This window comes from Varroa jacobsoni, unplaced genomic scaffold (genome assembly GCF_002532875.2).
Source record: "Varroa jacobsoni isolate VJ856 unplaced genomic scaffold, vjacob_1.0 scaffold_904, whole genome shotgun sequence".
Lineage (NCBI taxonomy): Eukaryota > Metazoa > Arthropoda > Arachnida > Mesostigmata > Varroidae > Varroa > Varroa jacobsoni.
The window spans coordinates 14218-38789 of record NW_019213806.1 but is presented as its reverse complement, the minus strand read 5'-3'; the positions used below and the strand labels follow the sequence as shown (position 1 = coordinate 38789).

Here is a 24572-nt window from a genome sequence, read left to right as displayed (position 1 = left end):
TTAATTATGTTTTTACTGCTTTCTGTTGAGTAAATATTTGAGTTGTCGGGAAGGTACAGACTGATATTCCGGCTAGAGGGCTTTAACGTCACATATCCTATGTACCATGTGTTACGTCGGGTTGGCATCGTTGTCTTTAAAGGCTCGGCCTTGGCCCCAGCGTAGGGGCATATGAAACTGGAACGTAGGATGCTTTCATTAAGACCCAACATAACGCGCCTTACAGATGAGTGAAGTTTCTGCTATATTTTATAGGTTTACTACGATCAAGGCATAAATGCTGCCTTGATCGTAGTAAAGCTTGACGATGCCTATAAAACATTTTATGCTGTTTACGGTCATCGAACGAAATTCTTTAAAGATATATTCCGTTGCTTTTGTTCTGGAATCTTCAATAAGAAAGGTGCTATATAGTGGTTGACCAAGTTTGGGAAAAATGGGTGCAATTATTTCGAGACCTAAACAAAACTGTTACGCGAATAGCCATGACATTGCCAAGGAAGTAAACATCCACCACCAAACAGCTTTCAAAAAAAAAGCGGGCCAGTATGTTTCGATGTTACACGAATTAAGGCACAGTAATTTATTCCATTGCATTTCGATTTGTGAAACTCTAGAGGAACGTAATAAAATGAAGCGGTTTATCGTAGATGATAATGCACGAGTCACGTATGACAGTAACGTGCCGGTAAAAAAAAAAAAAGAAACTAAAATCTATGACGAAGTTCAGGCTGACGCCAAGAACGGTGAAACTATTTGGTAGGACTGGAGAGGAATCGCTTATCACGAGTTGCTGTCGCCTGACAACACGCTTGATTCGGATCTCCGTTGTTGACAAAAGATAAGATTATAAGCAGACATTGAAAAAGATCGACCAGTATTAGTGAACCGAATGGGCATTGTTTTCCATCATGACAATATTAGACCGTATACATCTTTATTAGCTGGCAAAGATTACGCAATTGTATGGGAGATTTGAATGCAAGCCGGATTTTGTGTCGCCAAACTATCTATCTGTTTCCGTGGCTGCAGGAGTTTCTTAATGCTACTCAGTTAGTTTCAATAAACGGTTACAGTCACAAACGGCGCAAAAATGACTGAAACTCGATCGTAATATACGATTCATCGTACTATCAAAAAATGACAAAATATCATCGATTGAAATCGTGCATAATTAGTTTCCCAACGTCATTTTAGAAATAAAAAATGGCTGTTCCAGTTTTGGCTTGAGAACGATGAATACGTTTTCGAAAGCCCGATGCTAGATTTGCACGAAGGACTTGGATGAGATAGGCGATCAATCAATTTACAGTATCACATGATTTGCTCGTTAAAATGTCGGTAAGGTACAACTATTACTACTTCTCTCAGTAGTCGTACATCGATGACCAAATTTCGCTTGAGTGTACTGTTGGAAGCCCCATTAAAGGACTGGCTTGTATTGTCCACATGGTTTTTACTGCTGATGACGTTACTAGTCAAGGGACGCAACAGAAAAAGGTAGCGAGCGACCCACTCATCCAGCCGCCTAATTGTCGACTGCCAAAATCGGACCGGTCCTCTGTTGCATGATGAAAGAAATGATCATCAACGCCGCTCGCAGCAGTACCGTGATCAGCCGAATTGATAGAGACGACGTTGCGAGCTAAGGAAATCAACGAACGAAAAGCATCCGTTTATCTACTCAGGTTCTTGGCACAGGTCTGTCGTGAACTCCATGCATTTACCAGTCTCGATCGGGGAGCGGACATTGTCCGACATTGATCGACGACAACACGCACGCCACACTGCCGCGCCGGTTCGTCGCAAGGCCGCGATACTTGTTGGTAGACCACTTCCAGCTTTAGCGTTAAGCATAGAATGACGAATCGCTCGACGAAGCAGCAATAACAGCGTCAGAAAAGGGAATAGCGTCTGCGTTAGCAATAGCAGAGCGCACACAAATACGTCATTTGCTTAGGTGTTTGCTGCTTGCTTTGGTCTGGTTTGCTTGTTTGAATGCAGTCGCGGGGTACATGCGGGGTGCAGGGAATGAAAAGGACGCACCATAAAATTGCACTTTTTTAGTTTTAGAGCACGCCGGCTGTAGCATTCGAAGGAATCGCTGCTGCCGTTGTTGTTGTGCATTGATTTTCTTTTGAGGCTATTGCTGCATGTTCTGATAGAAATGCCAAACAAAGCGCTATGCAACTTCAGATTTCGGGTATTTTCCCAAAACTGTGGGACTGGAACCCACTAAACTTAGATCGTGTGCAACTTTAAACTCCAATTTTGGCTCGGATGACCGCTGACCTTACAATGATAGTTTCTACGAAACGGTTACAACGTACGAGATCAGACTAGGTGTTGATTTTAGCTATGGCTCGTTCCTATATTTGAAGTTGGAACATCTGAATGTGTGCTGAAGCTGTATGTTTTAGCTTACACACAAACACACGCACACACACACATGCTACGCTAAATGGCCATTTGCCTCTATTGTACTAACCCTTTTTTTGGGTGCTTTTAGTGGGCAATTCTTATGGAAGCAAGTAAAACATTAATGAGGTTAGCCTAACGTCATTTTCGAAGCACGGCTAACACAACTACACTTTATCATGTATCTATCCATTTATATCATATACAGTCATAATTTGCCACTATAGAACCACGATTAAGCATTTTTGGGCACCGATGTGATGGTTTTATCCTTTATCGATACGGTACGTCAATCGATAGAACACATTTCTTACTAACATTAAGCTAATGGTACAAAATATGTCGACGTTAAACGAATGCAAAAAATACACTGTCGAGATAATAATATTAAATATATTGTACGAGCTATATAATGGCCATTCGATCGTCATAACAACCTTGTTTAGCGTTTACCTCCTTACATCACAGAGAGAATATTTTTTTTTTTTCACTAACGATGATCGCACGTCTCAGCGACACGCGCGAGTCGCAGACCTACCCTTGGGGGCTGCACGCAACATGGTGTTGTAGGCGCCACGTGTCCTTCGTGCAGTTTACTCTGCACCATATGCCATACAACCGCCTGTTGGAATAGTGGCAGATTTCCTACAGCCACTGTTGATGGCGAGCAAATAGGAATGGTCACCGGTCCTTTCGTATGTCACGCTATAAAAAAATCGAAAATCGCTGCCAAATTAAGAGACGTGGAAGCTAAGGTAAACATCAGCGAAATACAGTGAAGGGACGATATCCTAAATACGGAGTGGGGCAAACATTTTCTGAGAGTTTGAAAAGAACGGCCTGACAGTTTAAATCTTCGTTTTACAGTTAGTAATGTATCGAGAAAGTAGAATGTGGTAAAAATAGAGAAAAAAGATCAGAACTTTCAACTTGCCCAATAACTAGTTCAAACTCTTAGGCTACTGCTACCCGATCAGTTACAAGAATACGCATAAATGTTGAACAGCTTAGAAAGACGAAATCACGCCTGCTGCCCCCGCTACCGTCGCCATTATAATCATCTATTTTGGTGTAACCGTCGTCGCTAACTGCTCGATTCGCTTTATGTAGGTGCGTAGATTGGACGAGGTACTGCCGGTGGGGCCGCACTTTTTTTCGTGAGAGAATCTCTGATTTTCGAAGAAGATCATTAGTATTCATTAACTGTACAGCCACAGACATCGTTGTGATTACGTTTATTCTCATATATATATGTATATATATGAGAAGAGGATGGACTCTGTAGGTTGTAAGGTGTCACGGTGGCAGCTTAGATTTCAGACTGCTACGATTGTGGTGGAAGTTACCGTTATCAGAGATATGGATCAGTGCAGAGCGAACGATCAATACCGATGATACAGGACTCTCAGCTCAGTTCAGATCGGTATTCTTTATTCAATCAGAACGTCTTTATTAAAAATAAAGGCGAGGGGAAGATTGTTTAACCTAATAATCAGCTGAATACCACGGTGTCATCTATTTACCGTTGCTACTGTATTAAATTCGAATTGTTTGAGTAGGGGTAAAGCCTTCACTCAGATCGTAGCAGTCTCGTTAATTGCCGCCTGACAAATAATTTGTCAACACAGAAATCTCTCAAACCGTCTATCTTTTCCCCTGTATGCATTTCTCACAGCCACTTGCCACATCTGCTATTGCTACCATTACCATTAGCGTATTAGCAGCAGCAGCAGCAGCAGCACGAAAAGTTATCAAGATCATTAAGTTAGTTCAGAGATCATCATCATTGGCGACACTCAAACCTCCGATCTAATTTCCTTTTTCACCTTTGCTTTTCCTTCATTTTGTTAGCTCGCGATTGGCCTGATGGCCCTAACTAGTTAACGTTCTCGCAGCACATTCGATTCTGCTAACGAAACCCTTTATCGTTTTTGTTTCGAGCCCTCGATGTTTGGCTTGCCACTGGCATCAAACAGCGCGGTCATGCACCCTGCTCTGTATGGCCTATTGAAGTGGTGAGACATTCTCGTCTATTTTTTATGTTCATTTAATTTCAATGGGCGTCCGCTCGACCCAGCAGCTCAGTTCGCCCGTCTGCCCCATATTTCTCCCTCTGCAGTGACCACTACTATGCTGCTAATGCGATAAATCTTGTCACCGATGCCCCCTTTGGATTACCGGCTTATCCCGCTCACCATTATCGGAATGTCGTGCCCGTTTAGCATTCGAGCGCCGAGAGTGTTCTCTGATTCTGTTTTTGGCGGCCTCACCATCACGTATCCGTGTAGTCGTAGAAAATGATGGTCGGGTTAGTTAGCGGTTAGTCGCTTGCCGGAACAGATAATGAATTACTGCGGACCAACCGTAGCTTCTCACATCATTCTCTATTGTTATTAATGATCGTCGTCCTCAGTTCGACGCATTACCCGTTTATCTATCAATCAGTCGGTTTTATATCGCTCTGCGTATGAAGTTCTACGGAGACTTTGAGTGATTGCGAAATTGCCGATCTCTGAGCGGTTTCACGGCTACAACATAAAGAGTGGTCTAAAAACGGCAGCCATCGAACCTCTAACTACCGGTTCCGCTGCTACTGATGAATGAGGATGGTAATTAGCAAACGCCGCCGTGTCGAAGCAGTTGAAGTAGCGATGAACCAAATCCGAGCGAATGGATAACCGTGGCAGAATCACTGGAACGGATCAGATCTTTGGTCATCAGCGTATTGTTTTCCACAGGCATGCGCTGTAGCCTGCTATGATCAGGCTCGTCCGACTCTTTGCTAGGTGTATTCTCCAGTTCCACGAAGAAAGAATCTGTGTGAGGAAAATCACTATACGCTTGTCCTGAGCCAACGGTACGAGCATATTTTGGCGCTTCCACTTGCGTTCTGACGGGCTGCGGCACTTCTCCAACCCCCTAGCTTCCACTTATCTATCCATCATAGACTGCAATCGTGAAGGTATTAACAGTGACCGTTGGTCCGGCCATTGAACGCCGCTTGCTAGGCTATGAAAGCTGGATCGCTGATAGCGCCGGAGAGCGCAGTGAATGAAAGAGTCGAGCATTGCCAGAGCAGCTCGCGCGTGATGATTATGACGAGTTAGAAGCGACGAGAAAGAGCTTCCATGGTACTGACAGGATAGCAGGTCCACGATGTGAACCGCAACTTTTTTTTGGATGTGCTCGCGATCTGAGAGCAAATCAGAGTGAACTCGCAAGCGGCCCTGGAGAAAGAGGCATATCAAAGGACATTTTCGACGCGTAGGCACGTGTGATTAAATTAATGGTATAGCTTCGTTCTACCGTGGTGCAATGCCGGCCACATAAATTGATAGCGCGATATAGCAGCTAGGAGTGTACTTACTGTTATATTATGGCAATTGATGACTACACGTGCGTTTGCGCCTCAGTGTGTTTCTATCGAGGATGATTAATTGGTATTGTTTTAAATAGTCATGGTTATTATCTAGCTAGAAATATATACGTATATGCTTGTATCTATAGGTTCGCATCTCTGCAAAGAGAAAAAAATAGACTTAGGATTAAACTGAATCCGGCATCCGTTTATGGATAAGGGTGCTTGCTGGTAAACCTTTTTCTCCAAAAACTTGCACGCGGTGGTAGTAATGATATATTTGCATATTTATTTACAAACCGAAGAGATATAAAACTGACCAGGGCTCGAAGTTAGGGATCGATACGATCTAGACAATGAAAGACACGATAAGTATATGAATTCCCATTCGAGCTATCAGGACTGTTGGTGTTCAGTTCCCTACCTTGGCTAGCCTTTACTACGACGCTCAGCAGTGGCTCTAGGGCCTGTCGTAAAAACTGCAGCCAAAAATCAGCTAAGGAAAAAAGTTTTGTTTCACGTCTTGGCATTCGGCTACGAGGCTTCGGGAAGAACGTCGATTGTACCAACCGTGACGCTAAGCGTCCGATTGCTGAATTCCACCAAAGTTAACCCACAGCTCAAGAAACCCCTATCCCTATAAACTGTTTCTTACACATAGCGTACTAATCAAACATACAATATACTAAGATAGCAACGGTTTATGGTGCACTTATTATCGTTACTGTTAACGCAGCAGACCTAACGGTCTATTGATTGTATCGGCCTGGCTTCAACCATTAAATTTCACTCGTAATCAGCATGGTCGAGCAGGCTTTTTTTTTTTATCATTTATAACAACAGCGTCACGACAAGACAATAAACAGAGCGGCTGGCAAACTGTTGCCGCTATCATCCCGTCGCTCGTAGTTACAGGACCCAACTCGTAAAATAACTGTGTCTGCAGAGCGCTAGTTGGACGCGTGTGTTCATTCCTGTTGACGCTTTTCCTTTTCATTTCATTTCGATTCAGTTACACACAAGATGCCGATAGAAGATATAATGATACGGTGACATAGGGACATCGTGAAAATCTTCAGCATCAGCTCTTCTTCTAATAGTAACGACAGAGCATGAAACGCAAGACGGAATAGCTAAAACCAGTAGAGATTACAGATGAGAGTCACTTCAGTGGAGGACTAACAGGCGTCCCTGTTACACATGCAGTCCAAACCGTAACCAGCTTTGAACAGAATACACGACCTGGGCTTTCGATCGCTGACCCATTGCGATCTTGTTACGATGACCTCGCCAACTTACTTTTGTTAAATACGATAGGGCTGAAGAAACACTTTTCGATTAGTTTTGATAGACGCAGCTGAACCGTCTAAAGACTAGCTAACCGAGACGTAAACAACCCACAAAGTCAACAAAGGAGCCAATACGACTATTGCTGAAGGCCACTGACCCATTCTAAGTCTATGCTGGTAGGTAGCATTTCGCTGCTGGCAGTTTTTATCAGGACCTCGAATATGTTGAGTAGACGAAGGAAGGTAGCAATTTGGCGACTTGAAGGCGGCGCGCGTTTCCCAACAGCCAATCGAAGCGTCGAAAAGAAGATCACCATGCCTACCCTCAGTATGCCAATAAAACCTGCACGATCATTAAGTCAACAACGAAATTCATCGTACAGAAGGTATACACTAGCTCACAGACGTGCACCTTCCAGAAAGTCAGGCAGAAGTTGTTCTAGAAACAAAAGTGCCTACAGGCTAAGCGTTTTTGTTGTATCGCCTTAGAGGCTTATTGCACCAAAATCGGATAGTTGTTCTGTTTTTAAGTATTTAGATAATAATACGTTGATAACACATTCATATGTTATTGGTATATCATTATTATTATAAGTATGTCTTCAGTTCAATGTAGGTAAAGCTACTGCTACGTATATCAAGGACGGTTGTTTAGCAGTCGTCGATGGCGCACACAGCGCGATGATGTCGCCGCGTGCTGGATCTGCACTATCTGTTGCTGGCCTGGCTGAGGCCTCGAACCAAGCTTCGGCCATTTCTACGACAGAAAGGCCCGCCATCAATCTTAATGTCCTTCTTTTCCTTCAAATTAATATTGCTGACATTGTTGAATATCTTGTGGCTTACTTTTGAGTGTTATTTATGTACCACACGATGAGATTATAAATTCTGTTAAACTGGAGATGATTATTGTTGATGCATTTTAAGGGTCACTACGAATATCTGGAAATTCTTCCTTTAGATTTCAAAACATATGTAGAACTGTGAATGTTGTTTGATAGCTGTTTACAGATCTCAGTGAATTTACATATGGAACATGAGTAATGACTGCCGCGTAAAGAAAAGAAACATATTTCAAATCAAAAATGGAATCTTAAACAAACCAATAAGGTGAATTATGTTGGAGATTCTTTCTATTGCCTTTCTTATTTTGACAGATGTGGCAGGATCCGACTGCACCATTTTATCATATGAATTTAACTTAGATATTCAAATTCAAGTATTATTTGATCACACATGCTATGCATTTACATGTCGGTAGCGGGGTCTAACTTAGCTGCTTCATACACCTTCAGCAATAGGCCCAGCAGTCCGAGACACTCTGCCGATTACTGAAGTAACAGGACAAATGTAGACGTTCATTGACGCTCGTAAACGTTCATAAATGCCCGCATAGAACGACAGTATAAATCATGTAGCATTCATGGGTCGTTGATCGGACTTGAGCCTTTTTACACAAATATTTCGTACTTTGAAGCTTCTCGTGTACTATGCAGTTTCAATTTCGGCGTTACAATGCAATAGATGTGAGCTCCTTCGCACTGGCTGACCATTGAGAGCAAATAATTTGTTGCAACAGCTAAACAAATCCGGTGGATACCGTACTCCACCTATCTGATTCTAGCATCATCGCCTCCGTCAGACCAGACTGCAACAGGGCGATTTGTGTCCGGAACAATGTTTGCACAAGTGATACCACCTGTACCTTCTCGACGAAGCTCACGAGTGCATATAAGTAAATTCCAGAAAATTAACTCCAGAGACCAACGAAGGCTGCTACATACGAATGTGCTCAGAAGGTCGAAAGAGCGAAGTCATAGTTTCCGCCGCAGCGGCACCGAATAAGCAAGGTTGCAAGCAAAGCAATGACGATTTCCAGAAGATACTCGTCATTTTGACACACTATGACCTGGACGCGTGATCCGTTCCACTGTACTAAGCGCACGCCAGCCAGCCAGCAGCCTGATCAAGGGCCGTTGAGGAAGTTGATTCGCTCTATTCGTCGGGTGTTGATGAAGCTAGTAAGAGGCTACAAACACCGGTGGTTTATGGCAAGTTAACCGCAAAATTTTTTCGATAACTTACAACTTACTAAGGTCAGCTATTTATGAAATTTCGATTAAAAAAGGGCAGACGAAATGCTTCTACACCGATGCTGTGCACAAACGACTACCAACGAAATTTAGGTTCATGACTAGGAATGGCCATGACGGTTGTAAAAATGTCAAAGCGGCGAAGATAACTACTAGCGCAACGGTTTGCCTAGGTGGTAACCATGTTCGTTGATAACAAAGAGTTTGTTTTTTATTCGCAGATATGTTTTTATGTATCCTTATCGATAGATACCATTTTGTTTGAACAGCGTTACGCTGAAGCTCTGCGCCCTGAGAGCTTGTATCACGCGTAATCTGTACGTTGTTAGGCAACCTAACGTTTCATACGTGGATGTATAAATTATCGGCTCGGTTGCGGCATTGTTGCATCCAAATAGATCCGTGAAAATGTGTAAAACCATATACATATAATTATTCGCTCAGGGTTGAACTGTACCTTCGTAACTGACACGAAATGAATAAAACCCCCTTTTAAAAAAAAAGTTAGACTCCTATGTAGCCTATATGGCCAGGCTCATTAAGGCAAGCGCCGTGAGACATTCAGCATTGCCTTAATATTAGCCAGCGTTTGACATGACTGAATGGTCGGTCGGCAATGGTGAGTGACCAATAGACTCAAACCCCTGACTGATGCCGACACAGGGTTTCCGTTGGGTCGTTAAGTCAAAAAACAAGGTGCGTCTTGATTAACGTTGTTTCAGCTAGCATTTCGCTGATATGTATCGCTTTCCTCTATCACCATCACCAAATAGGAATCTTTTCATGAGTTTCTTTTTTCCACTGTTGTACTGTAAAGTCCTCGGCCGCTAATTGAACCGCAGCGACGGTCGAGTGTAGGTGGACAGATGGCCACTGACCTTCCGCGTTCCGTTTTCGCCAACCGCTAAACAAAAGTCCTAACGGAAGGCGAGGTTGCCGCAGGAGCGCAAATTGCCCGCATTACTTTTTCATCCTGGATAACGCTAGCGGTAATGGCAGCACCAACAGCAGCGAAGCTGCTAGCAAACCGAACCGGTTCTCGTCGTTCTCCAAGCGTCAGATTTAATCAACAAAGCAGTCGGTCATCGTAGCGGCTGTCGTATATTATTGGTCAGTTTGCTTAAAATCGAATGGCTACGAAATACAGTGATTATTAGACAATCTTTTTGGTGTACAGGAAAGACGCAGAGTTACCTGACGAACCAAGCTGGTTCGGGAAGATCAATTTTTTTTTTTGACAATTTTTATAATATATGTTTATAGGTGCAGCAGTGAACAGTTGCAAGCTGCCATGTGCTATCTTAACGGTTTTCCCGGTAGCCTGACGCGACAGATGGGTAATAGCTATTGTTTTGGTAGGCGACATGAGATGCCTTTAGAATAAGCCACTGGGAGGTTGAGATGAGCAGTTGGCAGAAGATCATAGCAAGTCGTCAGGTGATTCTGCATCTGTCCTGTATGCCAATGAAATTGTCTAAGAATCACTGCAGCTCGTAGCCATTCGATTTTAAGCAAACTGACCAAGCTGGTTCGGGAGGATCAAATTTTTTTTGACAATTTTTATAATCTACGAATAGGTATTGCGTACGACAGGTAAACTGAGCCGGAGCCAGATTTGAGCAAAAAGACCAATCGATTAGGATCAGCTTTGGTAAATTCTCAGACTAAGAGGTGGTAAAAAATTGTTGGAAAGATTTGTTGATCAGACAGAATTGCAAAGAAAAAGCGCCGTAGTGGACATCCAAGATCATTGAGAATATTGCGAGAAAATGTTAAATATAAATAAAATTATATTTCTTTCATTGTATTTGTTCTTCATGACTGGACAAAGATGTCGCCTCAATAGCCTACTAACTAATAGGTAAATAATTTAATTGTATTAATTCGCAATTGTTGTCTGCTCTGTTAAGTAGCTGAAGAAATAATCAAGTCAGTCTTCCACTCGTACGCCCACTACCTAAATAAGGAATTTCGTAATTCCGGTCCCATTTGTCAAACGGGATATACTCAGCCTCCAGAGAATAGACTCAGCCCCGATTCGAGCGCCGGTGTCGAGGCACCGGTCTTTGTATTAACTAGACCACCATTAGGACCAGTTGTTTACCTAGCTACGTCCACTTAGACAACACGCACTTGTTGACCGATCACGGTATTCAAAAATCATTAGCCCTTACGACACGCAGTCCAGTTCTACATGTTAGCATAGGAAACCAGTAGATGGCGAATACCTACCTGCTAGGTAGCAATTATTAAGCGTACGCGAGCTTTAAGAACGGGTTACCACTCATCGAACAACGTCAAACCGTCACGAAGTTCTGTATTGATCTCTGTATTCTCTAAAAGGGCATTCTCAAGGCTCAAAGCTCCTCTGCTGGAAAACTAGTAACAAAGAAAAAGGAGGGCAAGACTTAAGACACAACGGCATACCAGGCTATTTTAAATATGGTTTCTTCTATCCGCAAGCGGCAGCAACAGTGTGACAACATGTTGACATGACACGTACGTATCCTACAGGCCCATTTACTTTTGTTAGTTGTTTACCGTTAACTCTTGTCTGAGTTATTCAGCTAGTGACTCTTTGCTCTGATCATTGTGGGTGCTGTCACTATGTTCATTTAACTGCCACTATCACTGCCGTGTTTTTCGTCAGGCTCTATTAAATCTTTCCTTTTCCCCTTAGGTGGAAGACTTAGAAGGCCCTACACGCATGCTGCGGATCCATGGGCCTTCGGCTATACCACCTGATGCATATCTTCGCGGTTATGTTCCTCCCGATCAGTGTGATGCATTTGCTGCTGTGTACTAGCTTTTGCAATTAGACACGAGAAGAAGGGGCAAAGGAACAAATGCGACTGCTACCATATAGCCACAATGGCCACGGCAATTCCACGGCAGCGGCTAGACGATCTGCCGAACAACCTAGACAGAGAAATTTTCGAATAGGTAGCCACAGGTATTCGACCAGTTTATTGTGTCTGTGTTAACGTTTCTATAGGTGCGCCTGCCAATTGACAACCGGGGGGGGGGGCAAATAAGAAGGAAAAAGTCGGCTGCGAAGCCTCGATACCATCCCATGGGCACCGGCCACAGTAGGGCTTCCTTGTAGGGCCCAACCGACGTCGAAGTCAGACAAACGGCAGATTGGCTAGTCTCTTTTCGATATGGTACGATCTGTGTCACTTACTGTGTTGTATTTTCACCTTGCCTCTCCTCCCTCTGCTGGCTAGAGAAGTGCACGGAGAAACCTGAACGGGCGAATAGTCTTCGCGTGGTGCGCGTTTCGCGAGCGAAAGCGTCGTCGCTTCAGTCGCTATCTTGTAAACGTTCGACAGCGTCGATGCTGTAGCTAGTAGAGCGATAACAAGTACTTCACAATAGATAGGAAATAAGCAAAGAAGATTGAGTTAGCAAGAAAAGATCTTCATTGATCGGTGGCATGCGAACGACGAAAAACTCCTCAACTCTAAGCGCCGTTCGGAAAGCAGCAACGCTGGAAACTTACGACGAGACTGACAACAGACAGAATCTTCCTGATACGCTCATGATGCGTGCTGCAAAAACAGTTACTGTCAGTACCACAGTCCAGTTGTGGGCTGATGTTTGGCCGAAATGGGCACATATCAAGGAGGCTTAGGCAACCGGAAGTGCCCAAAACCTGGAACCCTCAAAAATTCTGGATAGATTTGTTGATATCTGAACGCATCGAATATACACTGTCATTGTATGATCAACTACAATTCATTCGTTTCAATCGAAACTAGCCCACTAACTGCTTCAGATCGCCAACACATCAGCTCGCACGATACATATGGCGCTGGCCTAACGTGGAACGACGCTCTCTGTTCAAGTGGTGTTTCAGTCCTTTAGCTGATGCTCAGGGTGATGCTTCTCATCGAGTACTGCTACTACGTGTATGATAGGTGACCAGTGGTGCTCTTCAGATAACGAGCTCAAATGTGGTCTATTAAAGTGACATGGTAGTCTCACCCATCGAAGTGAGACTCTTCACGTGAAATCAACGCTGTCGTCAAAGCTGCAAATGATGTCACGACGTTAGGTTATACGTTTTTCCGGTCAAAGTAGACAAACAGATGACGATTTTTATCAGTGAACGCTAAATTCTGTAAATCAGCGTATTTCATATGTTAACGCATTTCTAAAAGCTCTGTCTCGCCGGTTTACCTATAGTTGTTCACTATGACATACTGTAGTGTTTTTTTAGATGACAGCTGTGTCCGCGAAGCTGTGTAGATTAACAAGCCACGGATACTTGACAGACTCAAAATGATGCAGAATTATTCAGTGATTAGTATTATGCGTACGCCATCGTCATTAAAACGTCTTCAGTCGGCCTCTACGCGTATTTAGTGTTTTACACGAAGTGTGAATGGCAGGATGTTGATCCGGTTCAGCTAACATTACGAGACGCTATTGTACCAAGGCGTCCAGTGCGACCAAAACTCTCGGCTGATATTAAATACAATGACTCCGGGGCCACCATCAACAAAGATTTATTGGTGCCGATCCTGTTTGGAAAGCCTTCTCCTTAGACAACGAAAAGTTTCGAAAGCGACCCCCGTTGAGTGCTGTACATTGAGTTTCGCCGGTTTTTGCTCGAAAATTTTAATCGTAGCTTCGTTTTCAGCCAGGTTCGTACGTACCTCGCACTGGCTACACATACACTTCAAATGATTAATGTCAAGGTTTATAGAAGCTTGAAGACCCAGCCCATTGGGCGTTAACACGTCGCTAGTGGCTCTTGGAGCCTCTTCTGACAAGCACGCTTGCTGGTGAGGTGAAGATCAAGGCGATGGTCCTTGCACCGTTGCGATGGTTTGCTCAGGGGATGCAGCGAGTTATGAAACTGACTCACGATCAACGTCAACACCGTCATCATCGACCTTCAGTGTGTTCCGAGAAAACGTAAGGTGTTGTACTAGTAGTTAGCGCAGTTGTAGTACCGCGGCTGATAAGTGCGTGCCTATTAAATTCTAAAGACACTTAGTGAAATGGCCTAGGCCGTGGGCGCATTCTGTTTGGTTCTATAGTAGAAAGAGTTAGCCGTCATGCTAACTAACTGAGTTATGAGCCAACTAATGAGTGTGAAACCCATTCAGTTGGGCCACTAAAACCCGACATGTAATTTTCGAACATCTAAGAGAACAAGTATTAATGGGCTCATAGTCGGCGTGAACGGTGGATGATGTTGGGGCCAAAAAAAATTCTTCTACAACAAAATACAATTGTCCTACTATTTGCCCTAGAAAAAAAAAGTATTAGTCCGAATATGCATCAATTGAAAGAATGCTGTAACCTACATAGCAACGTACACGACAATGATAACAATGGTGTTATTGTCATTACTTTTATGAGACTAATCATGACTTGAGTTGACCGCATAACGACAAAGCCTCTACCTGCAATTGGATAGTATCATCTGTAACACATAGTTACACATAGGTACAGTGAAAAAACCTTCAGATAGGTCGCCCCTTTAACACACATAGCTATTAAGTATGTACACATCTTCCTGAGTCGATTTCTGATTGAAGACAATCCCGCAGCTGATCCCGCGAGGTCTCCTAAGCCCTATGATTAAACGAACCACATCAGCCACCTCTCGTACTCGTTTTCAATTGTAGTATACGGACGAACAGCGAAATATAATCAACTGGCGGAATCAGATCGAGAGAAACGTTTTGAATGTAATCACTATGTGCTTGAGAAGCAAAATTAGATATTTTTGTGAGCTTTACGATCGATATAGGGGCAATTGTACGTTCGTAAAACACATTGGGATAGAAGAGAAATTGATGTCTGCTGTTGACAGGTCGGCAAACGGGGAAAAGATCGCATCAGGCGTAGATCCTACGCACATCAGCTGACCCGTTTTTAGTTGCATACAAGTTCATTTAAATGGCAAGGGCATTAGGACATGTGTGACATAAAGAAGCAAAAATGCCATGCAACTTATCTCTGATCTAAAAAATGGTGATATAAGTAAGGTAAAGTGGGCAAAAATCCATTTACGTGGCCAGAGTTCTCACAAACCTAAGCAACAAAAAATCGATTTCCCAAATGGTCAACTTGAACCCGATTGTAGTGCGGCACTATTCATTTCAACCGCTACGATGGCAGTAAAACTCGTTCAATTCCCATGTGCACCTATCGATTTATGGAGCGCAAGATGGTTGGTCCTCTCGAACACTGAATGAACCTAGGCGACGCCAGTGGCCAACAACATTTCGCTAGTTGTGATTGTTCAAATACTTGTTGGGTTTATGACGCACGTAATAAAAAATGCTTAATAATACTCAGTAATATTAGTGTGTAATGGACATAAAGCGAAGAGGCATACCGGAATGACTTAAACGAGTCGACCTGGAGACAATCCGTGAATCGCTTTATCTATGGACATATCATTAGTATTACTAAAATTTATCAAGAAGCGTATTATTGATTTATTATAATAAGTATATTGTAAAAAATGTCGACATTACACCCTGTAAATTTTTGTGAAACCACACAGTAAATACAAGAAAAGTGCTACGCGAAAACTAGTGTGAAAAAATAAGCCAATGTATACATTGGCAGGTAAGGTTGGGATTCTGCGAACCGATCTGCAGAAAATGCTTGTATATATTACGGCCATTTGTACACAATCTTGGTACATAAAAACCAGCATACCTGCTATTCCACTAAGGGATCACAAACTTACATTTTTAAATACGATATTCCCTGCTGTTATTAAATGAAGCTTCGACGTGACCGTAATTATTTGCATCCGATTAGAAAAGTCCATTCTGGTCTTTGTCCCTATATAGTGTAATGTACGAGCACGGACATACGAAAGGCAATGCAGAGACCATTTTATCTCTGCTGTGTACGTCCTGCATACCTGTAATCTTTTACATAACCGTTATCTCTCTCTCTCTCTCTCTCTCTCTCTCTCTCTCTCTCTCTCTCTCCCTCCACATATATTTCATGTATTCCGACTTCTTCCTTGAGCGAATTGAAGGACAGCGAGGTATCCAGAGAGAGAAAGAACGGTTCGCGACCGTTTATGCTTTCATTCTTATTTTTCTATCGCTTCCTCTGGGGGGCCTTTTCTGCAAACTATGAATAAGTCTTACCGGTCCTGCAAGGACGCATCAGTGAGTGGTGCCTGTGAGAATGCCAGCCTCTGGAAAGGCCTGACAATCATTGAAGTTTTTGAGGTCGCCCGTGATGAACTCCCGGCGATAACTCTTTAGGGCTTTGAAAGATTCAGTCTTTTCTATGCCGCTCTGTTTCTAGGCGATTCGTGTTGCATCAGCTTTGCATGACCATTGCACGGAGATAGACGACAAGGCTGAGTTAAACAAACCCAAAATGAGTGTGGTCCTTATTGTCTCAAGAAACTCATGCATCGGCTCAGTAGTCTGGTGCATCGAAAGAACGACGTCGATACAAAAATATATTATGTAAACTGTTATTTTTTAGTTGTTGCTTTGTAACAGTCTAACATAACGATGGGACATTTATGATTTGGACACAAGATAGATAAGTAAACTCAGCCGTCAATAATCGCAAGGACACTGGCAGGTAGAACGGCCCAAGTAGGTACAGCGGAAGTTCATTCTTGGGTTTAATCGTCTGGGTTATTAATTAATTAGGGAGAAGATGACAACAGAATACATGTAGTTGTTTTTGATACGTAGACATAGATTTTATTGTTATATATATTGCGTCAAATCTCGATTATCCTTAAGTTTTTTCTACTTGCATACATAGCACCTAGCAAGGACTCACGTACGATTATTTCTATCTATCTATACGTTCATGTTCGTGTCGTACGTCTTTCGCAGTGGAAGTTTGACCAAGCCCAAAGGATATCTTGATTTCTCGTAAAAATTTACCAAAGTCTATTTTTGGCCAGCAGAATGATATGTAAGCTTCGGTTGCCAAGCATTTTAATTAACTGCGCTTTAGTACTATGCTACATGCGTTAATAATACGACAATGGTTGATTCAATATAGAATTGAATAACTTATGTGGACTTATCTGTGCAAGGAACAGAGCATGATACATTACTCAGTTTAAGCCACCACTCTCCGACGTGACAGTCATCCCTCTACAAAGGTATCCAGTAACAAATAGAACATAAGCACCAGGATACAACGCCAGAACCCTTGCTTATCCCATCTTACCCTCAAATATATTTTATTGCTTATGTTATTCTAATTGGAATTTATGGATTACTGATTTTTGTTTGGATGATGTACCATTGTAGATGTCCGGATTTCAAGATGATGATTTCCATGAAAAGACATCAACCCCCTTAAGAAATGCGACCAGAAAAAGATATATATAATAGACGCGGCACGATTCGTGCACTTAGTGTCGGTACCGAGGGCGAGATAAAAAAAAACACATCAGAGAATTCACCTTATTCTTTCTACATTGAGCCAAAGTGCATTTTTTCCGTAGACTCATTTTCTTTTTGCGCCCTTTGCTCCTTTCTATTCCTTAGTTTTCTATTCAAAGTTCTTTTCTCCTTACTATGTCTTGTCTGGTCCCTATTTTCTCTATGTCCACGCTAACTCAGGCTCTTCAGTGGTTTCTCGCAGGCGACAGCTCGCGATGTTCTTCACTAGCTAATCCGAACTGCGATCTTCGTTGTGATCTGTTTTACGTAGCATAGCTGTGCCTGGACTTCTACACGCCTTCCGGCTCAGCTCTCACTCGTAAACTTATAGGCCACAAAAAAGACTCGCTTTTCAGGTTCCCACTGGGATGAATCGTTTGAAGAGAAAACGAGACGAAAGCGCGAACTAATGGTTTGCCGTCTCTACGTGAGTTACTCCACTAAGAGATGGGGAAATGGCTCATGACGATTAACTGGTTCGGTTCTTGCCTTACGGCGGTTGGTAGGTGAAGCTTCGTAAGGGTCTATCGGACACAGGAAGAGGGATCTTGATCGCAGAAGCTGGATTATAATACCAGTAGCAGACACCCTAGCTCTGGCATTGCCGTCCTGTTTGGTCAGCATCCAATATGGACGGCAGCAAAGATAATGAGCACCTCTTTCGCTGCCTTTGCGCCTCCGCCTTTGTCATCGTTGAATCTATCCTCGTATTTGGCGCGTACCCCCGCTCGGTAAATCTCTTTTGCTCGATGTCTTTTGAAAGAATCAGCTTTACGGATGAAAGAAATAACAACAACGACATCTGCGACAGGAAGGACAGCAACTCCAATCCAATCTGACAATCTCTGAAGTAACAACGGCATTTACCGCAACGACGAATAGTGGTTTGTCTGTTTTTTTGCAATAATTTAGTAAAGTGAGATTGGCTTTTTTTGGCGGAAACTCGATCATTTTTGTTTGTGCCTTCGCGGTTTGTTCCTTGTCGTGGCTATCCTTACCCTTGTCCATATCTAACTGTGCGGACAAGAACGCGAGTAGCTCTACTCAGTGACGTTTCTGGTCTCCAAGCATCGTTGTTCCGAAAAGTGACAATGCCCATAGTTGTAGTGATTAGGAGGGCCTAAAAAGCAGGCTGCTGGAATCAGTTTCGTTCTTGCTATAAAGAACCGATGGCTGTATCGGAAAAACACACCAACAGCTGTGGAAAAAGCTGAGGATTAGAAACATTCGATTTACACGAAGCGGCTTACAAAAGGGCTTACTTATAAAAGGATTCAGCGCAACGTTAAAGCTCTACTCAATCATACTTGCAAAGGGAAACTGTTCACTGATGACCTCAAAGATAAATTCCGACAGATGGCTTTGCAGACCTTTAAATAACGCATTCGTGGAGTCGCCAGCCATTCTAGTCCGTCCCTCTGGATCGCCTAATTACCCTCTTCTCACACCCTGTAATGTACTCATCGCTTTTCGCACCTCAGTGTCTCCCGTCGTTTGATTGGCTGTCCGCTTCGCCTCACTGCCATTCTCTAAACACTGCTTCTCGTGGTCCTTCCATTTGCCTCTTGGCCTATTGTACCTGTCCTATTACCCAGTGAATTCCCACAGCAATCCACAGAAAAAAGCGTTATATCTCGGTTCTCAAATGGCCGAAAGTACTAAGTTGATTTTGGTGCTGTTGCCTTCGGCCGCTGCTCTTCTTCCAGCTAATTACAGAAATCAACGACAACGACTGGGACGTGGGATGAAGTTTCCCTTTTTCGTTCGATCTATATGCCTCGGCGTTTGTCTGCCAGAAACGTATCGGTTTACATACACTAATATAACTTGGCTTAGCAGCAACAGCTGCTGCATCGTACTGAAATATGTCCGTTGAATCCGGCCCGCGTGCATGACTGTATATCTGTATTCGTTTGGGCGAAAGGTAGGGTACAGAGTTGTCGGACGGCGGATAACTACCAGCGGCGGAACAACAGCAGGGAAGAGTTTCACTCTCGCAAAGACCCAAGGGGCTTTGGGGTATGGACAACAAGGGAAAGGGAAAATTAGAGGAAGGACCAGAATGGCCTATTCTTTGGGAGGCCAAGTTCCAATATTCTGCCGGTTGCGTTAAGGCGCCGCTACCTTCCGGCATCCAGCCGAATGACGCTCGGCCATACCGGACCTCTGCGCAAGCGGACCACCGTCTATGTTGCAGCCGGCTGTTTGTGCATGATCCATGTATACGATAGTTTTACACCTATCCAATTTGGCGAACTGATGTCTAGTATGGGTCCTAATCGGCTGGTCTTGTTTCATTTCGTGTTTTTGTGGGACAGTAAAACGTTAATGACAACTGTCGAGTGAGGTGAACGAAAATCGGAAACTACGTCATCGTGTAGGACGGACCCGTCCATCACAGGGCAGATAGCTGGCCATGTGTCTCGACAGCATTTGCCTACTAATGTCAACGAACGAAGGCGTGATCTATATTGATTTTGCCGTCGGAATAACTTGTTTGAATTGATGCTTTTTCGTCAGGCACTCGATCGTTGGGGTGTCAGTTGTCTAACTCTTGACTGTCTCCACTCTGAGCTGGGGCGGGAAATGAAAACCGAAAGAAAACGTCAATCCGTTCGATCGTCAAACGTCCAAGATCATGCCGTTAGTTAAGTGAGATAAAGTGATGTATCTATTTGAAAATGCCGAAGAAAAGCGCAGGTTTTTCTGTCTACGATGTTCTGATTATGGTTGCATATTAAAGCGAATCGAAAACTAATTAATCCGTGAAATTCAATGGCACCATCGGCAATCATCTGAGACATAAACTTGCAGGTGCATAATTATTATCTACGCTTATCTTCGCAAATACAATGAATTGATAGTGATAACAATGATTCAACCTGCTAACCTTGAACGAGTCAACGTCTCTGCTGCTGATCACAACAGTTATCAATTAATATAGGCAGGATTAACTCGACACAACATTTAGTTGATGCTCATGGGTTATAAGGTGCTTATTCAGCCACTCTAACCCAACCTTGGAAACGAAAGGGAACTGAAAACTGTCCCATTAGTTTCTCCCATACACCGACGTAATACAGCCACAAATTCGCGCCTCGAGTAAACAGGTAAGAACGCGGCACTCGAAACTTGGGTGTGTATTCGCCTGTTCGCACTGCGCGACTAGTCCTCAGATAGAGCGGACCCTAATTATTGATGACCAGGCAAAGGCTGTCTGATATCCAAACCCCACACTGCTTATGTTGCTTTTGGAAAGCCACGTCCCTTCTAGTAGGAGCCTAAAGCGTTCCTGCAGCTGCTCTTACAGCCGAATCGATGGGGATACAACGTATTTGTTCTATTTTCAGGCCAACCTAAAACGTTTTGAAGCGCTAGTTTTACCGCAAGCTGCCGATTGTCCCGTGATGAAGTCGGCTGCTATACGCTACCGCGAATGTCCTGACGGCGAGGTCGGTGACGTGCAGGACCTAGCTTGGGGCCAAGGTCAACGTGCTCAGTCCTGTCGTACGCTCACTTTACGTCAAAGTTTGCCCGGGGGCTGCCTGAGCTCACCTACGAGCCGGCTGAGACATACAACTTACTTAATGCCCCCGAACAGGAACAGCGAAATCCTCACTTGCGGTCTTCTATGAATTTTCTTGATGAACAACAGGATAAAGAGACACTATAAGATCAGCAACAACAGCATGGTGATCAATAGTCTTCTCCGAGACAACAGCATTCGCCGGATAAGCAGCCGCATCATCAACATCAGCGGCAGAACGGAACGCAATCCATTTTCGTTCCAACAAATCAAGAGTCACAGGATATACTGAATCAGATTCTACGGGCTAGTGTCGTTCAGCCAACCGTAAAATCAGGGAGTGTCAAACAGAAATGGTGCGTGCTGACTATTGACCGCGTAATTCGAATTCGGAGACAGCTCGATTGTATTATGAATTTAGTTGAAAACTGATATGTTTAATGCACCTATAATCTGTTAATAGCTCCTGTCGGATATAGGCCATAGTTCAATTGGAAAATAGAAACGTTGGGTTTGATGACAGCTTAACATAGTAGACCCATAAAAATTTTCGAGCAGCGAAGATTATGCAGTCCTGCACAGAACTGTGCACTGATCCGACCCATCCGAGACCTCACTGAAAAGCTACAAGAAGTGACATTGGTTCAGTCATATGACTCTATTACCAACAGGAGTGAATTCATTTACTCGTCACCCTGCGGTCTCGAGTCCCCTACATTCAGTTCCCTTCACGATTCGAACCTGGGTCGACTTTCAACAGTGTCCATTTATTTTTCCTTCCTATTGTTATTGTTCACACGCATTTTTCCATCGTTGCAAAATGTCCTGGTTTTTTCTACTCCATCCGACTTAGTACTGTTCTGTGCCTGCCAGTTCGTCTCATTGCTGGGCCTGGTTAGCCATAGCGAACCACTAGCCCGGAGGTGGGAGCTAGCGTAGCATTCAGCTGGTGTTCTCCCATTTCGCAGGCAGTCGGCCAGGCAGGTTTACCTTCTGAGTTCCATTAACAGCTGTAATTGCGTGAAAACATCGCACACGACTGTGCAAGATGTGGCCTTCTTTCGAGTCGCGACAGTTGGACTGTTTTGCTTATTTGAGCGTCAATCCTATTAAAGCAAGAACAGCAATGGGACCTATTAAGATGACGGGACGCACAAGCCTCCTTATGAAATGCGTCAAAAATGAGATAAAAATTCGCTACCAGTACAAAAAAGTATATCAGTACACATATTATAGCATTGTGCGATATCGGTTATACATGTAAGTCGATGTACATATATCGAGTTGTCGAAAAAGTATCGATCTGTCTGAAGCTAAAATTAAGGCAAATCTTGAAGTGGTATTATCAATTTAAGTATGCGCAGTGCTGACACCAAAATCTCAAAAAAAAAAAAAAATTTTCGCCCAAAAACTACAAAAGCTTTTGTAGTTTTTGGGCGAAAAATTGTGACAAGTTATTATTGCGTTATTTTTTTCATTCACTGGGACAAAGATAGCGTGATCAAGGGAGTTCGGCAGGGGCCAAAACAAATTATAGTTTTATGGTACAAGATCCAAACTACACAGATGCATCAAAATTTACTATCGGATTTTCTCAATTTTTGGCGGGTAGCTAAATAAGTACGTGTCTGGTATTGTCATAACAGAGGACGGTGCCTTTGTGTTTGCAAATTCCATTTGTTTTTTTTTTGATGATCTACTATAATCTTGACAGTTGTTGCTGACAGCAGAGGTCCGAATCAACAGCTTTGCCAAGCGGTAATAACTAATAGTGCATGATTCTTTTCAATTCCAGCTAGTACATAATATCTTTTTTTCTTCTTCTTGCGTCAACGAGGATCTCGCAACAGGGTGTGAATTGTTTTTGTGCATTTCTGTCGTATGTAACTTACTTTTCTTACAGAAGTGGCTCGATCTTCGGGAGTTAGAAATTATGCTTCAGCGGCTAGTTTTACAGACCAAAATCCAATCGACCTAATAATTTTGCATCCAAACTTCGAGCTTCTTTTATAGCCAACTGCCTTTGGTGGTGCAACCTTAGCAACTGGTGGTGAAGGTTTTGTCCTTGACGACGTCACGGCTACTTCCGTGTCGGCCTTGCCCAACTTCCGCAATAATTGCATTATCTTTTTCAGTAGTTGATCGACCGCCAAAAAAAGAGGCGCCTTTCACATGGAAGAGCGAAAACAACAAAACCATTTTCGGATAAAGCATTTTAACCATGAGCAGTACAAGTCTTTTTTTGGCCTGGGCATTTTTTTTCCTTTATCGTAATAAAACTGTAAATTGAAGCGAGTTTTTGTAGAACACATGTATACATAAAAAAAAAAAAAAAAAAAACGACAGCGGTTCGGCCGGGGCCAATTGTTCCGAATCTCATCGGCTCTGACGTTTAATTGTTGTACGTTGTTATCGTTAAAAAAATCGGAACCTGCACAAATTCGGATGACCTATTCGATTTCGATAATCATCTGAAGATAGGCGACCGTCCTTCCTAGGGAAGTTTGTCCGGCCACTGCCGCAATTGACTGTGCAGTTGTTATCGATAAAACGCAATATACCTTGTCCTAGAAGCATCATCAACTTCACACTCCGTGGTCGGTCAGACAGAAGCGGCCGACGTCCTCCTGAAACGTTAGCCTCACATTGCCGTTTGATCCATACCAGCAAAACCATTAAGTAGTTAGTTAGTAGGTTAGGTTTGGTTAAATTTTCTGTATCTATTACGAATTCTATGCGCTTCTACGATATTCAAAACGCTATAATCTATCTGTAGCAGAATCCAGATCGGGGAGATGGATGGGAAAAATCCCCGCTTTCGATGCTTCGACGAGAACTATGAGAGAGATGGCAACAAAATGGAGAACTCTGCTTATCTGTCCTAAACTTGGTCCTGATCCAAAATTATATGTAGATCTGAACGCCTTACTAGCGGTAACTGAACGTGCAGGCAAATAACGAAAAGCTCAAGCCAATTGATTTGCATTAACATATCTGAATGCGCACACCACAAAGTTTTCGGATACAGTGTTTACGGAACAGTAAATAAACTCCGTCCGATTCGGTAGAAAGGAACCTTCTTGGCGCTGCTGTATCATTTACTGATGTGCAAGCATACACACCGTCTAGGCCATACTGATTGATTATTTCACGGAAGAACAATAACATTAGAACTCACGCTATGTAATAATAGTACGATACTCAGCCAAACATTCTTCTGTTATTAGGTTATTATTGTGTATAAAAAATTTATTAATTAAATGTATTCTATTTAATATGCCCACAATCACAAACAAATATCTAGGGGGTGATACGGCGTAATGAAACGAATCCTTTCCATCATATATACGTTACTGACCTCTATCAAATAAGGCCATATAAGACAGGCCTTGAAAAATTACATTTTGTCCTGTTGTTGAAGGATCCAAAGACGTAACGAATCCGAAGCCGTTCTTATTTGACCCACAGTTGTCAGATACC

General features: G+C 43.1%; 1 protein-coding gene and 1 long non-coding RNA gene across 4 annotated transcripts in view; one reads left to right on the top strand and one right to left on the bottom strand.

Annotated features, from left to right (window-relative positions):
* LOC111264844 (homer protein homolog 3) overlaps positions 1-24572 on the top strand; it is a 51059-nt gene that overhangs the window by 13467 nt on the left and 13020 nt on the right. The gene's annotated exons all lie outside the window — the stretch shown is intronic.
* LOC147752892 (uncharacterized) overlaps positions 21194-24572 on the bottom strand; it is a 4633-nt gene continuing 1254 nt past the window's right edge. The window contains exons 2-4 of one of the 3 annotated variants that reach the window (XR_015312835.1): positions 23654-23732; positions 22985-23257; positions 21194-22198 (exon numbers count right to left, since the gene is read on the bottom strand). This is a non-coding gene — a long non-coding RNA (uncharacterized LOC147752892). Of the gene's footprint in view, positions 23258-23653; positions 23733-24572 lie in introns of all 3 variants that reach the window. The other 2 variants (XR_015312834.1, XR_015312836.1) reach the window with 2 other exon arrangements.